We start from the raw sequence: 24,152 nt of genomic DNA on the forward strand, positions 1-24,152 counted from the left end.
ATTGTGTAATTGATTTTATTTTTTGATTTCATATTTTGATATTGTGTTTCTATTGAGGTCTCTGTAGTTAAACCTAGTTTACTATCGATTTTAGGCTATCAGTTTTATGTTATCATTTTTTATGTTTCGATTTCATGTTTCGATCTTGTGCTTCTATTGAGGTCTCTTTAGTTAAACCGAGGGTTACTGTAAGAGTTTAAACATTGAATTTCTTTGAAAGGCTTTGTCTAGGAAGTGGTGGATGATCTCATACCTAAGAAGGCCTACTACCTCGCCATGTTTAACCTGGAAGTTGATCTTTGAAATAGATATTTAATTAACTTCTGTAATATGGTATAACTTATGAAGAACACATCGGTTAAACTTGGAGTGAAAATCTTAAGTATCGTTTCCAATCAAAGTTTAACTTTTGAAGGGCAATTTGGATTAATAATGTTAAGCATTGTTTGCAATCCAAATTTAACTTCAGTAGAGCACATGGATAGCTAGGATAGTTCTATGCTTGTACAAATTTTTGTACAGGGGAACTAAAACGGTATTTCGAGTAGCAACCAACAGGCACAGATCTTATTTGTACTCTCTGGAGTTTGGAGTAAAATATGCTAAATGTATTGTAGGAATTCTTACCCATTCTATTGATGGAGTAATTCGACAACTGAAAGAGGGGGGGTTACCTACCTAAAGAACCTCCTCCCTTATTTATATATCACCATAGACTTAATCAAGAACTCCTAGAAGACCTTCTAAACATATTTAAATGAACTTGGGAGCATGTATAAATACTTCCTATCACAACTGTTGTGCATTATTTGTTATTTAGAAAATGTTTAATGAAGATCAACACTTACCTGTATTTTCTTGTGTACTATCTTCAGAACCACCTAAGTATATAAATGAATCGTTCCCAGATGTTTACCATATGTAGAGAAATTTCAGGGAAAACTTGTAATCGAAGAAAGCAGACCTCATAATTGCTCTTTGAACAACATATAATGTTGCATAAACTGTTTCTGATATACTCTAAGCATGTATGATGAGTTAGGCTCTTTGCTCATATATAAAGAATCTCCAACCCTATCCAAGAAATTGATCAAATATATTTCAAGATGAAATAACCATACACGACATGAATAGCCTTTTGAGTCTTTCCTGACTATATAATGGACTGGTCATATTTATATGCCCGAGCGAGGTAGAATACTTGTGATATGAATATTTACTTGAGCCTTTCCTGACTATATAATGGACTAGTCAGATTTATATGCCCGAGCGAGGTAGAATACTTGTGATATGAATATTCACTTGAGCCTTTCCCGACTGTATAATGGGATGGTCAAATTTATATGCTTGAGCAAAATAGAATATCTGTGGTATGAATACTCCCTTGGGCCTTTCCCGACTATATAATGAACCGGCCGGATTTATATGCCCGAGCGAGATTAGCTCTCTACATCATAAGTAATGTTAATGTTGAGACCCTTGATAGATTTTAAGAAGGGTTTAAAGTCTCTGGTTCTCCCTAAGGAAGCCTAGTCGGTCACTCCTTAAGGTCCTCGATTGACTGTTATGGTTTAAAGTTTCCGGTTCCTCTTATGGAAGCCTGTCCGGTCACTGCTTAAGCTCCTCGATCGACTGCGATGATTTAAAGTCTCCAGTTCCCCCTAAAAAAGACAGGCCAAAGTTAGGTCCCCGATTGACTGGGATGGTTTAAAGTCTCCGGTTCTCCCTAAGGAAGCCAGGTCGGTCACTCCTTAAGGTCCCTGATCGATTGTGATGGTTTAAAGTCTCTGGTTCCCCCTAAGGAAGCCAGGTCGGTCACTTCTTAAGGTCCTCGATCGACTGCGATGGTTTAAAGTCTCCGGTTCCTTCTAAGGAAGTCAGGCCGGTCACTGCTTAAGGTCCCCGATCGACTGCGATGATTTAAAGTCTCTAGTTCCCTTTAAGGAAGTCAGGTCGGTCACTCCTTAAGGTCCCCAATCGATTGGGATGGTTTAAAGTCTCTGGCTTCCCTTAAGGAAGCCAAGCCGGTCACTCCTTAAGGTCCCCGATCAACTAGATGGGAATTTAGAGAGAGATATGTGGTCTATATCTTTTTTACTCATATCAATAATGTTTGAACAAAATATATGAATAACTTACAGGCATGTCTGCTAAATTCTATATGGCAGTAAATGATCAACACTCCACGACCGTTCGAGTTTTCTTCCCTCTGCATCCTGGAGGTAATAAGAGCCCGATACATGTTTTTGTATGATTTTGTAAGGTCCTCCCCATTGAGGTTCCAGTTTTCTAACATCTCCAACAGGTTTGATACGCTTCCATATAAGATCACCTACTTGAAAAAAACCTTTGAATAACTCTTTTGTTATAATTTTGCCTCATCCTTTGACGATATGAAATGAGTCGGGTTGCTACTTTATCCCATGATTTTTCTATTAAATCAAGCTCCATGAGGCGTCGATCGACATTGCTACCATTATAAAGCCTTCATCAATCAGATTCGACTCCTACTTCAATTGGCCTTACTGCCTCACTTCCATAAACTAGGTGGAAAGCTATAATTCCTGTGGATTCTCTAGGAGTAGTACGATATACCCATAATACACTAGGAAATTCATCTACCCAGCTACTGTTAGGGTCGAATATGCTAGAGGGGGGGGGGGGGGTGAATAGCTCGTTGCACTCGATTGCTTGCTTCTTTGATGATGATTTTGCAACGGAATGAACTAGAAGCAAACTTACAATGCTAACACAAAGGATTTACTTGGTATCCACCTGGAGAAGAGGTGACTAATCCAAGGATCAATACATGACATGCTCTCCACTAATTAAAACATTCCTTCTCAGTCACAACCAGAGGTGAGAAGTCTTGTACAAATTCACACAACAAAATACAACACACGCAAGAAGAAAAACACAAGAATACCAATGAACACCCTTTCTTCTTGCTTAGTTGTTGCTTATTGTTGTCTCTTGAACCTTGGAAGTGCACAAACACTTTTCCCCAAGAGCCTTCAAGAACTGGTGGAGAAGCAGTGGAGAAATTGGGAGAAGAATCGGGTGAAAAGCTACTAAGGAAATCGCTCGCAATGACTATATCCTGTGCTCCCAATCGATTGGGCTTCGCCCCAATCGATTGCCACGTCACATCCCAGCCATTGCAACCGTCCATCACCTATATCCTGTGCAACGGTCGAATCCCAATCGATCAGGGAGACTTGAATCGATTGACCAATCGATTCAGAGCGCCTCTATATTCTTTGTAGAACATCTCAAATCGATTGACCAATCGATTCTGTCTGCCTCGCGTTCTCACGAGAACAACTGAGCCCAATCGATTGCCTAATCGATTGGTAGCTTTCAATCGATCAACTGATTGATTCAGAAGCTCAATATTCACTCAGAAACTCTCCCAATCAATTGACCAATCGATTGGGGAAGTTTTGATCGATTACCCAATCGATCAAGACAGTTTCTGCACCAAATCACGTCAACCAATCGATTGGTTGATCGATTCACCGCCCCCCCCCCCAATCGATTGCCCAATTGATTGGCAAGCAGAAAAATGTGTAGATCTTGAAATGAGCTTCATTTCACATTTGATATCACCTCATTCCGATATCCAAGTCAAATGTTATGGCCTTCAGAAGTTTACAACATCTGAACTTCCTAGTTTCATGTCAACTCCCTATTGGACTTATGACCGCTAAGTGTTCGGTCTGTTGGTTACTACTCAGAATGCCATCCTAGTTCCCCTATACAAAAATTTATACAACCATAGAACTATCCTAGCTACCCATGTGCTCTACTAAAGTTAAATTTGGATTGCAAACGATGCTTAACATTATTAATCCAAATTTCCCTTTAGAAGTTAAACTTGGATTGGGAACGAAACTTAACATTCTTACTCCAAGTTCAACCAATGTGATCTTCCTAAATTAAATCATATTACAGAAGTTATCAAATATCTATTTCTAAGATCGGCTTCCAGGTTAAACATGGCGAGGCATTAGGCTTTCTTAGATATAGAAGCATCCACCACTTCTTAGACAAAGCCTCACAGAGAAATTGGATATTTAACTTCTTACAGTAAACTAGGTTTAACTATAGAGACCTCAATAGAACACATTATCGAAACATGAAATCAAAAAATAAAATCGATAATAAAAATGATAACTTAAAACCGATAACCTCTTGTGTTTGGCTTTTCAAAATCTATACAAAAGATGAACTAGTTATGATGCGAAAACTAATAACTAGTTATACCTTTTATAGCTTATAGATCTCTTGATCTTCTATTGTATTCCTCTCCTTCTCTTGGACGTCGTGTGGTTGACGATCTTCCAAGATGAAATTCACTCAAGCTTCTTCCAAGGCCTCCAAGATCCGGCCACCAAATAACCTCCAAGGGATGCTAGACAAGAGAGCTTCCTTCTCTTCTTCTTCTCATTCATGCAACCAACCACCAAGAGATCTCCCACAATTGATGTCGTTGGCCTCCAAGAGAGAAAAAAAAAGGAGAGAAGAGAAAGAACAAGGGTCGGCCACCAAGGAAGAATAGAGAGGAATAGAAGATGTGTTGTGAGGTGAGGCACACCCTCCTTTTCTTTTATAATCCTTGGTCTTGGAAAAAAAAAAGGAAAGTTTTATAATAAAAAACAAAACTTTCTTTTCTCCCATGACATGGCCGGCCACAAGCTTGTGCTCCAAGCAAGGAAAGATTTTAAACAAAATTAAAATCTCTCTTTTAAAATCCCAAGGAATGTTTTATAAATTAAAATCTCTCTCTTTTAAATCCTTTTATGGATATCTATAAAAGAAAAGATTTAAAATAAAACATGGTTACAAAAAATGAAAGTTTTATAACAAAAATTAAAATCTTTCTTTCACATTATAGATAACTACAAATAAGGAAAGATTTTAAATTTCTCTTTTATTCCTTTGTAGAAATCTATAAAAGGAAAGATTTTAAAATTTAAAACTCTCTTTTAAAACCATCATAAAAGGAAAGTTTTAACAAAATAAAAACTCCTTTTATTTCCTTTTGTGACTAATCTGAAAAAGGAAAATTTTATATTAAAATCATCCTTTTAAATCCTTTTTATGGATCTCTATAAAAGGAAAGATTTTACAAAAAATAAAACTTCCTTCTCTTCTTGTGTGTGGCCGACCCCTTGCTTGGGCAGCAAGCAAGGCTTGGCTGGCCCTAGCTTGGGCTCCAAGCTTAGCTTGGTCGGCCCCTTGCTTGGTCTCCAAGAAAGGCTTGGCTGACCCTAGCTTGGGCCTTAAGAAGCTAGGCTTTAGGGTGGATATAAGGCTTTATATAAGAGGCTACAATAGGGACCTAGAGGAGGAATTGGCTTTGGTCTACCGATGAGCTTGAGCTTCCCGTGTTCACCCCGAACACCCAACTCAAGTTCATCAATAATAACTCATACCACTAAAGAGTTATTATTGCACTACCGCACCAATCTCATATTACAATATGGGTTCTTTCTTATTATGAGTGTGTTAGTCTCCCTGTGTTTAAGATATTGAATGCCTACTAATTAAATGAGTTACTGACAACTCACTTAATTAATATCTAGCTCCAAAAGTAGTACCACTTAACCTTATTGTCATGTCGGACTAAGTCCACCTGCAGGGTTTACATGACAATCCTTATGAGCTCCTCAAGGGGGCATCATCAACCTAGATTACTAGAACACAGTTTCATTCTATAATCAACAACACACCATATAAATAATATCATTTCCCAACTTATTGGGTCTATTGATTTAACGAACTAAATCACACCCATTGATAAATTAAAGAAATAAATATTAAGTATATGTGTTTGTTATTATATCATGATTAAGAGTACACTCTTCCATAATAACAGATGTTTTGTTCTTTTATATAATCAGTATAAAAAGAAACTACCTCAAATGGTCCTGCTCAATACACTCTTAGTGTACTAGTGTAATTTTATAGTCAAGATAAATTAATACCAAATTACACTACAACCACTCCAATGATTTGTCCTATTCCTTCTTGGTTGTGATCTACTATTTATAATTTATAAGGAACTGATAACATGATCTTTTGTGTGTCTCCTCACACCATGTTATCTACAATATAAATTAAATGGACAACTACACTTAGCATAAATATAGACAATTGACCAATGTGATTCTTATTTCAAAATAAATGTTTATATAAAAAGCTAGACTTTTAGTATACACTCTAACAATCTCCCACGTATACTAAAAGACTATGTTGCCATATACGCTGCCATACATCTGATTCCCATCCCCTCAACATGCCGATCAAAAGTTTTCACCGGAAGGGCCTTCGTGAAAGGATCTACCAGGTTATCTACTGATGCAATCTTGGCGACAACAACTTCTCCTCGCTTTACGATGTCTCGTATCAGGTGGTACTTGTGCTCAATGTGTTTACTCGCCTTATGGGCTCATGGTTCCTTCGAGTTTGCTACTACACCTCTATTATCACAATAAATTGTGATGATTTTGGAAAACTAGGAATCACATCTAAGTCCATCAAAATGTTCCTGAGCCATATAGCTTCTTTGACTGCCTCAGAGGCTGCCACATACTCAGCTTCCATGTTTGAGTCTGAAACGCATTTCTGCTTAAGACTCCTCAATGCTATGGCTCCACCTCCTAAAGTAAACATATAGCCTGATGTAGACTTACTATTGTCCCTATCTGATTGGAAGTCAGAATCCATGTAACCCACAGGGAGCAAATCATCTGCTTGGTAAACCAGCATATAATCTCTAGTCCTTCTCAAGTACTTTAATATATGCTTTACGGCAGTCCAATGTCCCTGTCCTGGATTACTTTAATATCTGCTAACCATGCCTACGACAAAACAGATATCCGGTCTCGTGCATAACATTGCATACATTAGGCTTTCTACGGCTGAAGTATAAGGAACTGCCTTCATCTCTTCTATCTCTTTTGATGTCTTAGGAGACATCTCTTTAGATAAAAATACTCTATGCCTAAAAGGTAGAAAACCTTTCTTGGAGTCTTACATGCTAAAATGAGTTAGGATCGTATCGATATATGAAGCTTGGGATAAACACAACATTCTTTTCTTGCTATCCCTTATTACTTTGATCTCGAGAATATGTGAACATTCTCCCAAGTCCTTCATATCGAATTGCTTGGACAACCATACCCTTACTTCCGATAACACTTTGATATTGTTACCAATTAACAAAATGTCATCTATGTATAGTACAAGAAATACCACCACGTTTCCATCACACTTCTTGTATACACAAGACTCATCCGGACACTGAATAAATCCATAGGGATGGATTACTTCATTAAACTGGATGTTTCAAGACCTTGAAGCTTGCTTCAGTCTATAAATAGACCAATTGAGCTTACATACAAGATGCTCTTTGCCCTTTGCAATAAACCCCTCTGGTTGCTTCATAAGGATGTTTTATTCAAGACTTGCATTAAGGAAAGCTATTTTGACATCCATTTGTCCAACCTCATAATCCATATGAGCAGCAATAGATAAGAGTCTCCTGATAGACTTAAGCATAGCTACTGACGAAAAAGTTTTCTCATAATCGATTCCCTCTTTCTGAGTATACCCCTTCGCAACAAGCCTTGCTTTGAAGGTTTCCACCTTCTCGTCTGCCCCTCTTTTCCTTTTGTAGATCCATTTATATCCAATAGCTTTTACACTATTTGATGGTTCTACTAGCTCCTAGACTTTGTTAGAATACATAGATTTTATTTCTGAATTCATTGCTCTTTGCCAAAATGCTACATCTTTATCTTGGAGTACTTCGTCATATGTTCGGGGATCAGGTTCATGTTTACCTGGGATCAAGTCTGAAAACTCTCCCAAAAACATAAATCTTTCAGGTTGCCTTATAACCCTCCCACTACGATGAAGCACTGTCTGTAGTTGTGTAACATTTGTGATACGTGTTGCAGTTTCTTGTGATATTTCATCTTACACTGTTGGTACTAAAGTAGACATGCCCTCTCTCATTTCTTCTAGAACAATTTCACTCATGGGCTTGTGATTTATTACATAGTCCTCTTCCAAAAATGACCTTCTGATCTTTAGGACTATAAAATAAATCACCTTACGTTCCCTTAGGATAACCTATAAACAAGCGAACTTCTGTACGAGATTCCAACTTATCAGCATCTCCCTTCAGCACATGTGTTGGACTGCCCCATATTCGAATATGACTCAGACTAAGCTTATACCCATTCCACAATTCCGTGGGAGTAGAGAGTACTGATTTAGAAGGTACCAAGTTCAAAATATACACTGTCATTTCTAAAGCATATCCCCAGAATGAATTTGGTAATTCAGAATAACTCATCATCAATCTAACTATTTCCATAAGAGTCCTATTCCTTCGTTCTGCCATATCATTCTGTTGGGGTGTACCAGGTGCAGACAATTGGGATTGAATCCCAACCTCTGATAAGTAACTCCTAAACTCTCCTGAGAGGTACTCGCCACCACGATCAAACCGTAGTGTCTTGATACTTTTACCTTAACGTTTTTCCACATCAGGCTTGTACTCTTTGAACTTATCAAAGCACTCAGACTTGCGGCGCATCAAGTAAATGTACCCATATCTTGAATAGTCATCTATAAAAGAGATAAAATATTCAAAACCACCTCTCGCTTGGATAGTCATAGGTCCACACAAATCAGAGTGAACCAATTCCAACACATATTTTTCTCTATACCCCTTGGCCTTAAAAAGTCTCTTGGTCATTTTACCTTCCAAGCAAGATTCACAGGTTCAAAAGTTTTCCAACACTAATGAACCCAAGAGTCCATCGGCTATTAGCCTTTGAATCATACTCAAGTTAATATGACCAAGTCTTAGATGTCAAAGATATGTTTGGTTCATTTTTGAAGGTTCCTTTCTCTTATTAAAATTAGAGGATGTGCTATTAATTTTCATTTGTTGTTTTGCGGGAGTTATTAGATTTAGAGTATACAAATTGTCAACTAATGTTCCAGAACAGATAATTATCCTATTTTTCTTGATAACCACTTTGTCATCAAAAGAAACAACATATCCATCCAAAAATAATTTAGAAACTAAAATTAAATTCTTTCTAAAACTTGGTACATAAAGATAATTCCTCAAAATCAAAGTTCTATTCCTATCAAATGATAATTAGACATCTCCCACTGCAACAGCCGCTACTTTCGTAGCATTGCCCATGTAGACGGTTATCTCTCCCTCATATAGTCGTCGGGTTTCTTGGAACCCCTGTAATGTATTGCAGATATGATCAGTGGCTCCTGTATCTACACACTAGGTACTGGTAGATAACACCACTAAACATGTTTCAACTACTACTGAATAAGATATACCATTATTGTTCTCTTTCCTACGAGGACAGTCTGCCTTCCAATGTCCAGATTGCTTACAAATGAAGCACTTGCCCTTCGGCTTCTTCACTCCTGCTTTTAGTTTAGTACCTAGAGATCGATTCACTTTCTTTGCCGAGCTAGCTTGTTTCTTCTTCTTCTTCTTGCCTTTCGACTTAGAAGTAGAAACATTTTCAGCAAAGTGAATTTGAGAATTATGATGAAATAGCCCTTCTATTGCCTGAAATTCTGTCAGTAGTTCTGCCAATGAATAAATCCTTTTATTCATATTGTAGTTCAGGCGGAACTGCTCAAAATGTTTGGGTAACATTAGGAGAATAATATCGACCTGGGTTTCCCCATCGATTTCAGCTCCAAGGATTTGTATCTCGTTCAAGTAAGTCATCATCTTGAGGATATGATTCCTCACGGGAGTCCCCTCTGACATGGTGGTTGTTATTAAATTTCTCATAGCCTCTTACCTAGTAGCCCGATTCTGGTGTCCGAAGAGTTCCTTGAGATTGTACATCATGTTATAGGCAGTAGGCATGGACTGATGCTGATGTTGCAGCACATTTGACATAGAAGCCAAAATATAACACCGCGCCATCTCATCTGCCTTTACCCATTTCTTATGATATTCAATCTCCTCTTCACTAGAATCACTATTAGACTCATTATGGCAGACCTCTAACAGTACAAACTTATAACCTTCAGCAGTTATGACAATGTCTAGGTTTGTTTTCCAATCTATGTAATTGGTACTAGTAAGTATGTTCTCTTTCAGAATAATAGCCAGTGGGTTGAAAGTCATCCTAAGAATCAAAAAATAAGTTTTGGTTAAAACTTTAGAATTTAGAATAATATTGAGTCCTCAAACAATATTATTTAAATTCACCAACACCTCAAAACACCATGAATTTTGTATGTCACGATAGTGTGGACGTATACAAATTCAAACATTTATAAGAGGAGGTTTTACCCATTAATTTTATTCTTGTCAACCTAACTTTATGACAAATAAAATTAATAGTTGGTATTCCTTTGATCACACAAATAAAAGCAGTGACTCCGATGGGGAGGATACTATTAAATGCGCCTAAGTGTATACCATTACTTGATAATTAGTCCATTAAATAGGATTGTGCCCCTTTAGTTGGAGAAAATCACACGTTCCTAAATAATTTCCTATAACCATCCATAAAAGAAGTTTGATCTAGTGATCTGTAAACAAACTCATCCGATGTGGAGGAAGACACTCAGAGCCAACGCGCAAGTTTGTTTGCATCACTTACAAACCAGTAATGGAGACCATGGAATTTATTTATAAATCTCTCTCCCACTTATTTATTTAATATGAGGATTTTAACATGCACACACACATCACATCAAATAAAAGCAATAAATATAGAAAAACAATTTTTCAACTATTATGGCCTCTTCCATCGTTGTCCTCAGTGTGTTGCCAATCCTAGCTGCTGCCATCTTTAGCCACTACAATCGGGTCTAGTCGTCGCATCTATCTTGCTTCTTCTTCTGCTGCGCCTCTGGTCCTCAAATAGCACCACGCCTCGCAAGGATACGATCTGCGACAAAAATAAAATTTTACATATATCGATCCTATATTCCACAAAGGAATATACATAAAGTCTAGATCGAGCAAAATGTAAAACCCTAAAACTAATACAGCTCCTGCTGTATTTAATAAGTACAATCATGCACACATATAAAATGCCCTCGACATGTCCGAGGGTCCAATCACACACAATCACAATAGGCCATAATAGTTGGAGCCTACAACCACAGAGTTAATCTATTTGCACATCCTACTATTATCCTGCCTAAAATATGTATGACATGTGATGATAGACAAGAGAGCTTCCTTCTCTTCTTCTTCTCCTTCAAGCAACCAGCCACCAAGAGATCTCCCACAATTAATGTCGCCGGCCTCCAAGAGAGAAAACAAAAGGAGGGAAGAGAAAGAACAAGAGTCGACCCCCAAGGAAGAATAGAGAGGAATAGAAGATGTGTTGTGAGGTGAGGCACCCCCTCTATCTCTTTTATAATCCTTGGTCTTGGCAAAAAAGGAAAGTTTTATAACAAAAAACAAAACTTCCTTTTCTCCCATGACATGGTCGGCCACAAGCTTGTGCTCCAAGCAAGGAAAGATTTTAAATAAAATTAAAATCTCTCTTTTAAAATCCCACGGAATGTTTTATAAATTAAAATCTCTCTCTTTTAAATCCTTTTATGGATATCTATAAAAGAAAAGATTTAAAATAAAACATGGTTACAAAAAAGGAAAGTTTTATAACAAAAATTAAAATCTTTCTTTCACATTATAGATAACTACAAATAAGGAAAGATTTCAAATATCTCTTTTATTCCTTTGTAGAAAGCTATAAAAGGAAAGATTTTAAAATTTAAAACTCTCTTTTAAAACCATCATAAAAGGAAAGTTTTAGCAAAATAAAAACTTCTTTTATTTCCTTTTGTGACCAATCTGAAAAAGGAAAGTTTTATATTAAAATCATCCTTTTAAATCTCTTTTATGGATCTCTATAAAAGGAAAGATTTTACAAAAAATAAAACTTCCTTCTCTTCTTGTGTGTAGACGGCCCCTTGCTTGGGCACCAAGCAAGGCTTGGCCGACCCTAGCTTGGGCTCTAAGCTTAGCTTGGCCGACCCCTTGCTTGGTCTCCAAGCAAGGCTTGGTCGGCCCTAGCTTAGGCCTTAAGAAGCTAGGTTTTTGGGTGGATATAAGGCTTTATATAAGAGGCTACAATAGGGACCTAGAGGAGGAATTGGCTTTGGTCTTCCGATGAGCTTGAGCTTCCCGTGTTTGCCCCGAACACCCAACTCAAGTTCATAAATAATAAATCATACCACTAAAGAATTATTAATGCACTACCGCACCGATCTTATATTACAATATGGGCTCCTTCTTATTATGAATGTGTTAGTCTCCCTATGTTTAAGATATTGAATGTCCACTAATTAAATGAGTTACTGTCAACTTACTTAATTAATATCTATCTCTAAGAATAGTACCACTCAACCTTATCGTCATATCAGACTAAGTCCACCTACAGGGTTTACATGACAATCCTTATGAGCTCCTCAAGGGGGCATCATTAACCTAGATTACTAGGACACAGTTTCATTCTATAATCAATAACACACCATATAAATAATATCATTTCCCAACTTATCAGGCCTATTGATTTAACGAACTAAATCGTACCCATTGATAAATTAAAGAAATAAATATTAAGTATACGTGCTTGTTATTATATCATGATTAAGAGTACATACTTCCATAATAACAGAGGTTTTGTTCTTTTATATAGTCAGTATAAAAGAAACTACCTCAAATGTTCCTGCTCAATACACTCATAGTGTACTAGTGTAATTTTATAGTCAAGATAAACTAATACCAAATTACACTACACCCACTCCAATGGTTTGCCCCATTCCTTCTTGGTTGTGAGCTACTATTTATAATTTATAAGGAACTGATAACATGATCTTCTGTGTGTCTCCTCACACCATGTTATCTACAATATAAATTAAATGGGCAATTACACTTAGCATAAATGTAAACAATTGACCAATGCCATTCTTATTTCAAAATAAATATTTATACAAAAAGCTAGACTTTTAGTATACACTGTAACACGGTCAACTTTTGACCCATCTGGACTTACGACCGCTAAGTGATCGGTCAACTTTTGTCAACTCCTTATTGGACTTCTGATTACCAAGTGCGGTCCTCCTTGACCCACTTAGATTTACCGTCTTGTACCAAGTGTTCGGTCCTCCATGACCCACTTGGACTTCCTTCCACCAGATGTCCGGTCACCCTTGACCCATCTGGATTTCCTTGTGCCAAGTATCTAGTCAATTCTTTAACCTACTTGGACTTCTCAATACTAGGTGTTCGGTCAACCTTGACTCACCTGGATTTCCACGTGCCTGGCTTCACTCACCAGGTCTTTCCATTTGCCTAGCTTCACTCACTAGGACTTCCCATCTGCCTGACTTCACTCACCAGGACTTTCACCTAACTTCACTCACTAGGATTTTCACCTGGCTTCACTCACCAAGATTTTCCAACTGCCTAGATTCACTCACTAGGACTTTCAACTACCTAATTTCTAGTTAGGACTTTCCCAATCAAGTATTCGGTCAACCATTTGACCTACTTGACTCTTCTTCATATCTAACTGGTCAATCTTGACCATAGGGGAATTGTCTCAACAATCTTCCCAAACGTACGATTGTATTTGCAATCTCCATATATTGTTAAACATCAAAACCCAAACATCAAGACTCAAGCTTGAGCCAACTCAAGCTTAGTCAACCAGGTCAACCTTGACCTAGGGATATTGCACCAACAATCTCCCCTTTTTTGATGTTTGACAATACCTTTAAGTTAGGCTAATCTCATAGCCTCAACTTCCTTTCATGTCAAGGCATGAATAAGGGTTTCCTTCATTCCCCCCTTTCCTAGAGGGCGAACTCCCTCTTTAGGTAATGAAGGTCGAACTTAAACCCTACATTCTTCCCCTATTGTCACAGATAAAAAAAACTCTCCTCCTGAAGTGTTACTCACCGTTGTTCACAACACCACAATGAAGGTCTCATACCCTTCATTATCTCCAATGCTCATCCTTGAGCATACACAACTAAACAATGAAGATATCCACTCTCCATTGTTTTTAAAATGCTCAACCTTGAGCATTTACGCTAAGGAAGGTTAACCACCTTCCAAGGTGTATGAAAAATTAATTTCATGTCCTTAAAGAGTAACTCCCCCTAAAGACATGCTCATAACTTCTGTCATTTCACCAACAATGACTTAGAATCCCTAAATCTTTAGGAAACTCAAATTTAGAAGTTTTAAGGTTCAAAACTTCAATATTGAAACCAAACCTCAACCTAAACTTCTACTTAGTCTCCCTTAACCAATCCATCCGTGTTTTCGTCATGAAAACTCCCCCTAAATATATACAAATATGTTTCAAGGGGTTAGGAATGGTTACCTAAACTAAAAATAATTTAAAATACTAAAATCAAGTTTTCCCAGCCAAAATAAGCACTCCCAATCGATTAAAGTTGTGTCTCAATCGATTGAAACCATTTCAATCGATCTACTGATCGATTTAGAGAGGTTATATTCGTAGAACCTGCCTCTGAATCGATTATCTGATCAATCCAGGGACGAATGGATCGATTGGCTGATCGATTCTGTGAGCTACTGCTCATGGGAAACATATCCCAATCGATCGGTTGATCGATTGAGGCACTTGATCGATTGGAGCTCTGATTTCCAGAAATATAATTTCAGCAAAATTCAGAAACTCCCTAAAAATTATACAAAATTTTAAAAATCATGAAAATTATTGTAGACATTATTTAGGGTGTATATTATCAAGGAAAAAAAGTTTTATATGAAAATACTTCCTATTTCCAAAGATTGACACAAACTTGAGAACTTGTAAAAACTTTAATATTTTCTTCTAGTTTGTGTTTAACTTTTCAATGATGATTACTATCAAAAGATAGTCTCCACCAAGGTTTTTCAAAGTATATTTAAAATCATTTTCAAAACCAATATTCAACCATATTCTTTGGGCTCAATGCACATGACTTGTACATTAGCTTTCCCAATGATTGGAAAACACATAACTATTTGTTTTGATGAACCTAAAACTCAAAAAGAATGCACTAAATCAATATCTTGAGTTTTGTTCATCATCCTAACATCTCACTTATATCTAATGTGTATTAAAACACATACAATTCACCTTATAGTTTTTTGTGAGATGTAAATTTGGTTTTGCCCTAAACTAGGGATCATGCATATCTATCTTGGGGTTTTGGATTATGAACATCCACCTAGGATGTTACTTGTTAGTAAATGTCATTGTCCTTAATTGCAAGGAATTAAAAAATAATGCATGATGATTTATGGCATACATCAAAATGAATATTTTTCAAAAGAAAATTTACTATAACTACATGATGTATGTATGACATGACATGGTAATTTTGTGTTTTTCATAATAAAGAAGGAATGCTAAACATGATGTCATGGTATATGATGGGCAAACAAAGTATGGTAATTTAGCTTAAATAAAGTACCTTGATTATCTATCTAAGTATCTTTAAACCTTAACAAGCTTAAAATTAAATCCTAAATTGCCCACTTTTTCTTCAAGAAAATGTCAAAATTCAATTTGGCATTTCTTTACCTCTTGATTAATTGTATCAATTTCAAATTAAGCATATTCCTCAAATTTTTGGCACATTTTACTCTTCCAAAGAGTACTCATTTTAAATTAAGGCCTAGATTGGCCCTTAACTTCCTAAGAAAATACCCAAATCCCAACTTGGTATTTCTTATGTTTTTTCAAATTGTGCCAATTTAAATTGAATTCCAATTCCTCAAGTTTTGGCACATTTTACTCTTTCAAAGAGTAAATGATAATCCACTTCATTTTCAAAGGTTAACAATACCCTTGAAAATGCTCTCCGAGTGTCAACTTCATCAAGGTTGAGTTAACTACCCTTCCAATTAGAGTTGACACTCTCTAACCCATCTAAGGGGTAGAGAAAATGCTTCTTGGAACCTAAAACCTATTAGTACTCCTTGGATGCTCTAGGTACTCGATCACTAGGGATAACCTCCCTAATTACCTTCCTAATGACTTTCCTAAGCTTCTTAGAAGCCTTTGTCACCTCCTCTAGGTCAACTCTAGGGATTGCTTCCCTTGTGACCTTCTTAGTGACTTCCTTAGACTTCTTAGAAGTTTAGTCACATATGTCATTGCAAAGATAGTCCTAGGGATAACTTCCCTTGTATCCTTGACTTGACCCCTAAACCTAGAGTTAGTTCCATAGCTATATGGAACCCTACGGTAAGAAGTTACATCCTTCTTAGCCTTAGGTTTGTATCCCAAACCTCTATGGCCATTGGATGATTTTTGTACTCCTAGACCTAGGTTATGCTCATTTTACCCTTTAAGGACATTTTCCATATTTTTTAGGGTCTTTTCCATTTTATCAAGCCTTGACTTCAAGACTTGATTTCCTTTCCATAAATCCTTAGTTTTGGATTTTTCTTTAAATCCTTGAGCATTTCTATTTTTGGGCTTATATCTACTATCCTTAGGATTCTTACCCAAGTAGTTATCTACCTTCCCAACCTTAGGTGAGGTAGTTTTAGCATGAAGAGCTACATGTTTCTACGTAATGCTATTAGACCTTCTATTTTTATGGTAAATGATATTAAAATGATATAAACTAGAATTAACATGCTCTTTATCATTTCTAAGAGGAATTGCATCAATAAATGTTACCTTGGGTTTGCTCTTAAGAGCTCTTCCTTGACTTGTGCTTCCTCTTTTAGGATTGACTGACTTCTTCCCCTTTGGACATTGGCTCCGGTAATGTCCTTTTTAATTACACAAGAAGCACACTATGTGCTCCTTGCTTTTCTTTGTTGTGGGAGTGGTCTCCTTGGGCTTCTCCTTACCCTTTGGTGCCACTTGGCCCTTCTTCTTGACCAATTTGGGGCACTTGCTCTTATAGTGCCTATGTTCCCTACACTCAAAACATATAATATGATTTTTATTTTTACTTGAGCTAATTATACCTTCACGGGTAGGGATGGTACTTAATTCTTCATTTGATTTTGCTTGTGTTGTGGAGGTTGCCCCTTCATCTTCTCTTGACCCGGAAGTAGAAGCTTCTCCTTCTTCTTGATCCGGTGTCAATGAAGGTCGCTCCCCCTTAATCCTCAAGGTGGAGGCCTCTTCATCTTCATCCTCTACATGGAACAAAGAGTATGCTCTCTCTTTGCCCTTCTCATTGCACTCTGTTGAGGATGAAGCTTCTGTTGGTGCAATATTCTTTAGGTCAAGGTTGACCTGGTTAACTGAGCTTGAATTGGTTCAAGCTCGAGTCTTGATGTTTGGGTTTTGATGTTTGACAATACATGGAGATGACACATGGAGATTGCATGTGTAATTGTTCATATGGGGAGATTGTGAAGGAGAGTCAAGTAGGTCAAGGTTGACTGGATACTTGACTGGAAAATCCTGGTGAGTGAAGCCAGGTGAAAGTCCTAACTGGGAGGTTAGACAGAGTTGAAAGTCCTGGCGAGTGAAGCCAGGTGAAAGACCTAGTGAGTGAAGTTAGGCAGAAGGAAAATCCTGGTGAGTGAAACCAGGTGAAAGTCCTAACTGGGAGGTTAGGCAGAGTTGAAAGTCCTGGTGAGTGAAGCTAAGTGAAAGACCTAGTGAGTGAAGCTAGGCAGAAGGAAAGTCTTAGTGAGTGAAGATAGATAGATGGAAAGTCTCAGTGAGTGAAGCCAGGCAGATGGAAAGTCCTAGTGAGTGAAGCTAGGCAGAAGGAAACTCCTGGTGAGTGAAGCCAGGTAGATGGAAAGTCCTAGTGAGTGAAGGTAGGCAGAAGGAAAGTCCTGGTGAGTGAAGCCAGGCAGATGAGAAGTCCTAGTGAGTGACGCTAGGCAGAAGGGGAGTCCTGGTGAGTGAAGACAGGCACGGGAAATCCAGGTGGATCAAGGTTGATCGGACACCTGGTGGAGATAAGTCCAAGTGGGTCAAAGGGATTGACCGGATACTTGGCACGTTAAGAAAAGTCCAAGTGGGTCAAAGGGATTGACTGGATACTTGGTGAGGGAGTCCTAGCAGGTCAAGGGTGATCGGATGCTAGGCATGATGTACCAACAGGTCATGGTTGATCGGATGTTGGTTTAGGGGGCTTTGGACTTGGTTTTGGGCAAAAATCATGAGCTGGATCGATCAGCCGATCGATTGGCTCATGCCCAATCGATTGGGTGAGTCCCCGCGACAAGCCTCCTCCCAATCGATCCACTGATCAATTGGGAGAAGCTCGCGATCGCACAGAACGGCTCTGGATCGATCGACGGATCGATTCAGAGCCTCCAATCGATCGCCCGATCGATTGGAGCTACGATTTTGCGCGATAAGCCCTGGGTCGATCGGCCGATCGATCCAGGCAATTCCCAAGAGCACAAAGGCACTCTGGATCGATCGATCGATTGATCCAAAGCCTCCCCAATCGATTGGGAGCAATCCAATCGATTGGGATTTGACCGTTGGCGTTGTTTTTAACCGTTGGCGAGCGTTTCTCTCGGCAGAACTTCCACGGCTTTGATCTTTTCTCTAGTGCAATCTTCACATCTACTCCACAAAGTTCTCACCGCCAGATCTTCAAGGTTCTTGGAGGCATTTCCAAGTCAAGAGGCGGATCTACAGCAAGAAGAAGAAGCTAGGGTTAGGGTTTCTTGAGTAAACCGTGTAAGCTTTCCCTTGTATTTGCTTCTCTTTGTATCTTGTTGTATTGAGAGTGTTGTAGTGCTTCTCCGCCTTCGGTAGTTACCGTAAATGAGTGTTTTCATAGTAGAGGGTGCATGAGTGTGTGGATCCTTGGACTAGTCACCTCTTCTTGAGGTGGATACCAGGTAAATCCTCGAGTTAGCGTTGTGTGTTTGTTTCTTGTATTTCTGCTGCACATCATTTCAAAGAAGTGGGCAACGACGAGCGCGAGATCGTGCCGAGATATTCATCCCCTCTGTAGCTACATTTTCGGTCCCAACAAGTGGTATCAGAGCAAGGTCGCTCTTCACTGTAATCATCGCCGGGAGGGGCAATAAGGCTAGAGGGTGTAGAAGTTGGAGCAAATTCTATCAAGTCAAAGATTTCATCATCAAGCTCTACTTCAAATGGAATTCGGAGATGGATTCGGATTCGACACGAGGGTGCCTCCACCATATGTATCCACGAGTTTCAATTCTTGGAAATCTAGAATTGAAAACTTTCTTATGATGGAGATAGAGCAATGGTTTGCTCTAAATGGAAGGCTTCAAAGCTCCAACAAGTTCAAAGGGCAAGATCCTCAAGAAGAGCAAATGGAGTCAAGAGCAAATTCAAAGGAGCGTGGCAAATGATAAAGTGACCAAGCTTTTGGTCAATTTGTTGCCAAGCAATATATTAGCTAAAATTGGAGAATTTGAGGATTCCAAAGAGCTATGGAGCAAGTTGGCCAAGCTTTATGAAGAACCCTCCACTGTACCAATCCAAGAAAAATCCAAAGAGAGAGACTCAATGGAACAAGATCAAAAGGAAGAGGATTTCGAAGTTGAGAGATGCTCAACTTCCGAAGAAGAGGTCCAAGAAGCTTCATCTTCAAAGGAATACAATGAAAAGGGCAAAGAGGGAGCATACTCTTTGTTTCATGTACAAGAGGAAGATGAAGAAGTCTGTCTCCACCTCTAGGATTGAGGGGGAGCGACTTTTGTTGACATTGAATCAAGAAGAAGGAGAAGCTTCTACATCTGGGTCAAATGGAGAAGAAGACATTGCATCCTCCAAAGATCAAGAAACATCAAATGGAGGATCAAGTGTCATCCCTACATGTGAAGGTAAAAATATTTCCATTAAAAATAAAAATCACATCATATGTTTTGAATGTAGGGAACATGGGCACTACAAGAGCAAGTGCCTTAAATTAGTCAAGAAGAAGGGCCAAGTGGCACCAAAGGGCAAGGAGAAGCCCAAGGAGACCACCCCCACAACAAAGAAGAACAAGGAGCACATTGTGTGCTTCTTGTGCAACCAAAAAGGACATTATAGAAGTCAATGTCCTAAGGGGAAGAAGGCGGTCAAGCCTAAGGGAGGAAGCATGAGTAAAGGGGGAGCCTCCAAGGTAAAATGAAAGGTATCATTTATTGAGCCTACCCCTTTAAATAATGATAAAAAGAATGCTAATTCCAATTTTTATCATTTTAATGCTATTTACCATAAAAATAGGAAGCATGATAGCATTAAAGAAAAACATATGGCTCTTCATGCTAAAACTACCAAACCTAAGGTTAGAAAGATAGAAAATAATTTAGGCAATAACTCTAAGGATTCTAGGTATTTTCCTAAGAAAAAGAAAAATCAAAGTGTAAATGAAAAATCTAAGGTTGAGGAGTTATGGAGAGAAAATCAAGTCTTAAGGTCAAAACTTGATAAATTGGAGAGGACTCTTAGAAAAATCAAAAATGATACACAAGGGTTCAAGAGTCAAAACCTAGGTTTAGAGAAACAAGGGTCATCCAAGGGCCATAGGGGTTTGGGATACAAACCTAAAACCAAAAAGGATGTGCCTTCTTACCATATGGTTCCATATAATTATGAAACCAACCCTAGGTCAAATGGTCAAGTCAAAAATACTAGGGAGGTTATCCCTAAAAGTATTTTTGCAACAAACATGACTAAGACTTCTAAGAAGTCCAAGAAAGTCACAAACAATGTCACAAGGGAAGAAATTCCTAGAGTTGACTTAGGAAATGTGACCAAGGCTTCTAAGAAGTCTAACAAGGTCACTAGGAAAGTATCTAGGGAGGTTATCCCTAGTGAGTACCTAGAGCATCCAAGGAGCATCAATAGGTTTTAGGTTCCTAGGAGCATTTTCTCTACTCCTTAGATGGGTTAGAGAGTGTCAACTCTAATTGAAAGTATAGTTAACCCAATCATGATAAAGTTGGCACTGTAAGAGCATTTTCAAGGTTATTGTTAACCTTTGAAAATGATAAGGATTATTGGTTTACTCTTGGAAAGAGTAAGATGTGCCATAATGTGAGAAGTTTGATTTTAAAATAAAATTGGCACATTTGGGAAAATCATAAGAACTACCAAGTTGGGATTGTGGTATGTTCTTAGGAAGTTAAAGGCAAATCTAAGCCTTATCTTTTGGTTACTCTTGAAAGAGTAAATTGTGCCAAAATTTGAGGAATATACTTAATTTAAATTGGCACAAAAATATATAAAAGCAAAAGAAATGTCAAATTTGGGTGTTGGCATTTTCTTAGGAAGTAATGGGCAAATCTAGGTTTAAACTTTAAGTTAGATAAGGTTTAAGGATACTTAGATAGTCATTCTAGGTATTTTATTTATGCTAAGTTGTCATGCTTTGTTTACCCATCATATGTCATGACATCATATTTATTCTTGCACTCATGCCTTATTATGAAAAACATAAAAATACCATGTCATGTCATACATACATCACGTAGTCATAGAAAATTTTCTTTTGAAAATTATTTATCTTTGAGGTAGGCCATAACGCATCATGCATTATTTTAATTTCTTGCAAACTAAGGACAAGTGGCATTCATCAACAAGTAACATCCTTGGTGGATGTTTCTAACCTCAAAATACCAAGATAGATATGCATGATCCCTAGATTAGGGCAAAACCAAAGTTTACATCTCACTAAGGAACTATAAGGTGACTTGTATGTGTTTTTGTACACATTAGATGCAAGTGAGATGTTAGGATGATGAACAAAACTCAAGATGTTGATTTAGTGCAATTTTATGAGTTTTAGGTTCATCAAAACACATAGTTATGTGTTTTCCAATCATTGGGAAAGCTAATGTACAGGTCATGTGCATTGAGCCCAAAGAATATGGTTGGATATTGATTTTGAAAATGATTTTAAATATGTTTTTGGAAAACCTTGATGAAGACTATCTTTTGATAGTAATCATCATTGAATAGTTGAGCACAAACTTGGAAAAAACACTAAACTTTGTTGGTGCGGGTGTTGGGTTTTTCGGGCTGCGAAAACCGCATTTTCGCGTCGCGGAAACCCCGAATCACCCATGCCACTGGATATCGTGCAAAGGATAGATTTCAAAATTTAAATACGAGTATGAGTTTCTACTTAGATCTACTCCTAGACCTACATGAAGAAAGATTTATACCTTCGATGCGAAGCCCTTCGCAATCCCGCTTGTCCTCGGTTCGCCGGATCTCGAAAGTATCAAAGTAGACACTTCTCTATGTGTATCCACACAAGCAAGAGATGGAGAAAAATCTCTAAGGATGTGCTAGCAACCTTAGAAATCAGTAGGGAGGAGAGGAAGAGCAAGAAGAAAACTTAAGAGGAAGAAGAAGATGGAGTTACAACCACTTGAATGAAAAATCAATTTTCATTCCACCTAAAAGTGGCTGGCCACTTCAAGGCATGTAACCCCCATGGAATATCAAGAGTCAAGTCTCTTGATCTCCTCCATGAGGTGGCATTTGGTCAAGTCAAACTTGACCAAATGAAGAAGCCTTGATGATGTGGCATTGGTCAAGTCAAAGTCAAGTCAAAACTTGACTCTTCATCTTCCTACTTAAGTCAAGTCAAACTTGACCACTTCTCTCCCTTGGTTGATCTAATCTAACCATTGGTTCAAGTCAATTTTAATTTAATGAATCTCTATTCATTGAATTAAATTAATTAAATGAGTCTAAGTCCAAATTAGACTCACTTAACACATGAACCAAATTGAGTCCAACTCAATTAGCTTACTTTGGATTACTCTTAATCCAATTTGGTTCATCATATGAACGTAATCATTTAGGTTCATCTAATGAACCTAATCTCCATCTAATTGCCCTTAGTGTGTGACCCTATAGGTTCTTGTAATGTTGGCAATACCCCTAAACTCATTTAGGAACATAAGTAATGAGCGGTATCTAGCAACACATCATTACTACCCAAGTTACAAGAATGTCGAGATCCGACATCACCTTGTGACTACTAATTGTGACTCCTCACAAAATATGACAAGTGTCCTTCTATCCTAGACATCTAGATTGATCAATGTGAGGCATAGACCGTGTCATCCTCTAATCAATCTAAATCTTGATCTCCAAGTAGACTCACTCAATCAAATGAGCTCAATATCCTATATTGACTCATTTGGGCATGGCCATGCACTTCGTGGTCTCACTCTATCAAGAATATCGATGTCGCTCCCGTCATATAGGAGGGATATATCCCATCTACATCACTCACATCCCTCTGCATAATTCGTTACATACCCAGTAATCGCCTTTATAGTCCACCCAGTTACGGGTGACGTTTGACGAAACCAAAGTACATAACTCCTTATGTAGGGATCAATGGTGACTTCAGGTCTAAGGACTAGTAGTCATACAAATAGCCACATGAGAAAGTATATGACACTCATATAACGATCCATGATACTTTCTCATGGCGGGTCATTCAGTATACATTCTCCAATGCATACCCATGTGTCAACTTGATATCTCTATATCCATGACTTGTGAGATCAAGTCATCGAGTTGACCTACATGCTAGTCTTATTGCATTAACATTGTCCCTGAATGTTAATACTCGACTAGGAATAATTAAGAGTAGTGTTCCCTATATCATCTCACTATCGGTTCAACTAACCGATTGATATAGGTGAGAACCGTCTACTCAAGGACGTTATTATACTTAATTTATTTGGCACCAATACAAGTAAGTATAATAACCAAAAACCAAATGCCTTTATTTATATAGAATATGATACAACAAGCCTAAAATATAATCATCAAATGATTGGCTCTAGCTAACAATCTCCCACTAGCACTAGTGCCAATCAGTGTAGGCTCTAAGCCCCAATGACCTAGTGTGACCATCATGCTTCCTCTGTGCCAAAGCCTTGGTCAAGGGATCTGCGATGTTAGCCTCTGTAGATACTCTGCAAATCTTCACATCTCCTCTCTCGATGATCTCTCGAATGAGATGGAAGCGTCGTAGTATGTGTTTTGTCCGCTGGTGTGAGCGAGGTTCCTTCGCCTGTGCTATAGCTCCATTGTTGTCACAATAGAGCTCAATGGGGTCAGCAATGCTACGAACCACCCCAAGTTCAGTGATGAACTTGCGGA

Source organism: Zingiber officinale, chromosome 3A (assembly GCF_018446385.1).
Source record: "Zingiber officinale cultivar Zhangliang chromosome 3A, Zo_v1.1, whole genome shotgun sequence".
Classification (NCBI taxonomy): Eukaryota; Viridiplantae; Streptophyta; class Magnoliopsida; order Zingiberales; family Zingiberaceae; genus Zingiber; species Zingiber officinale.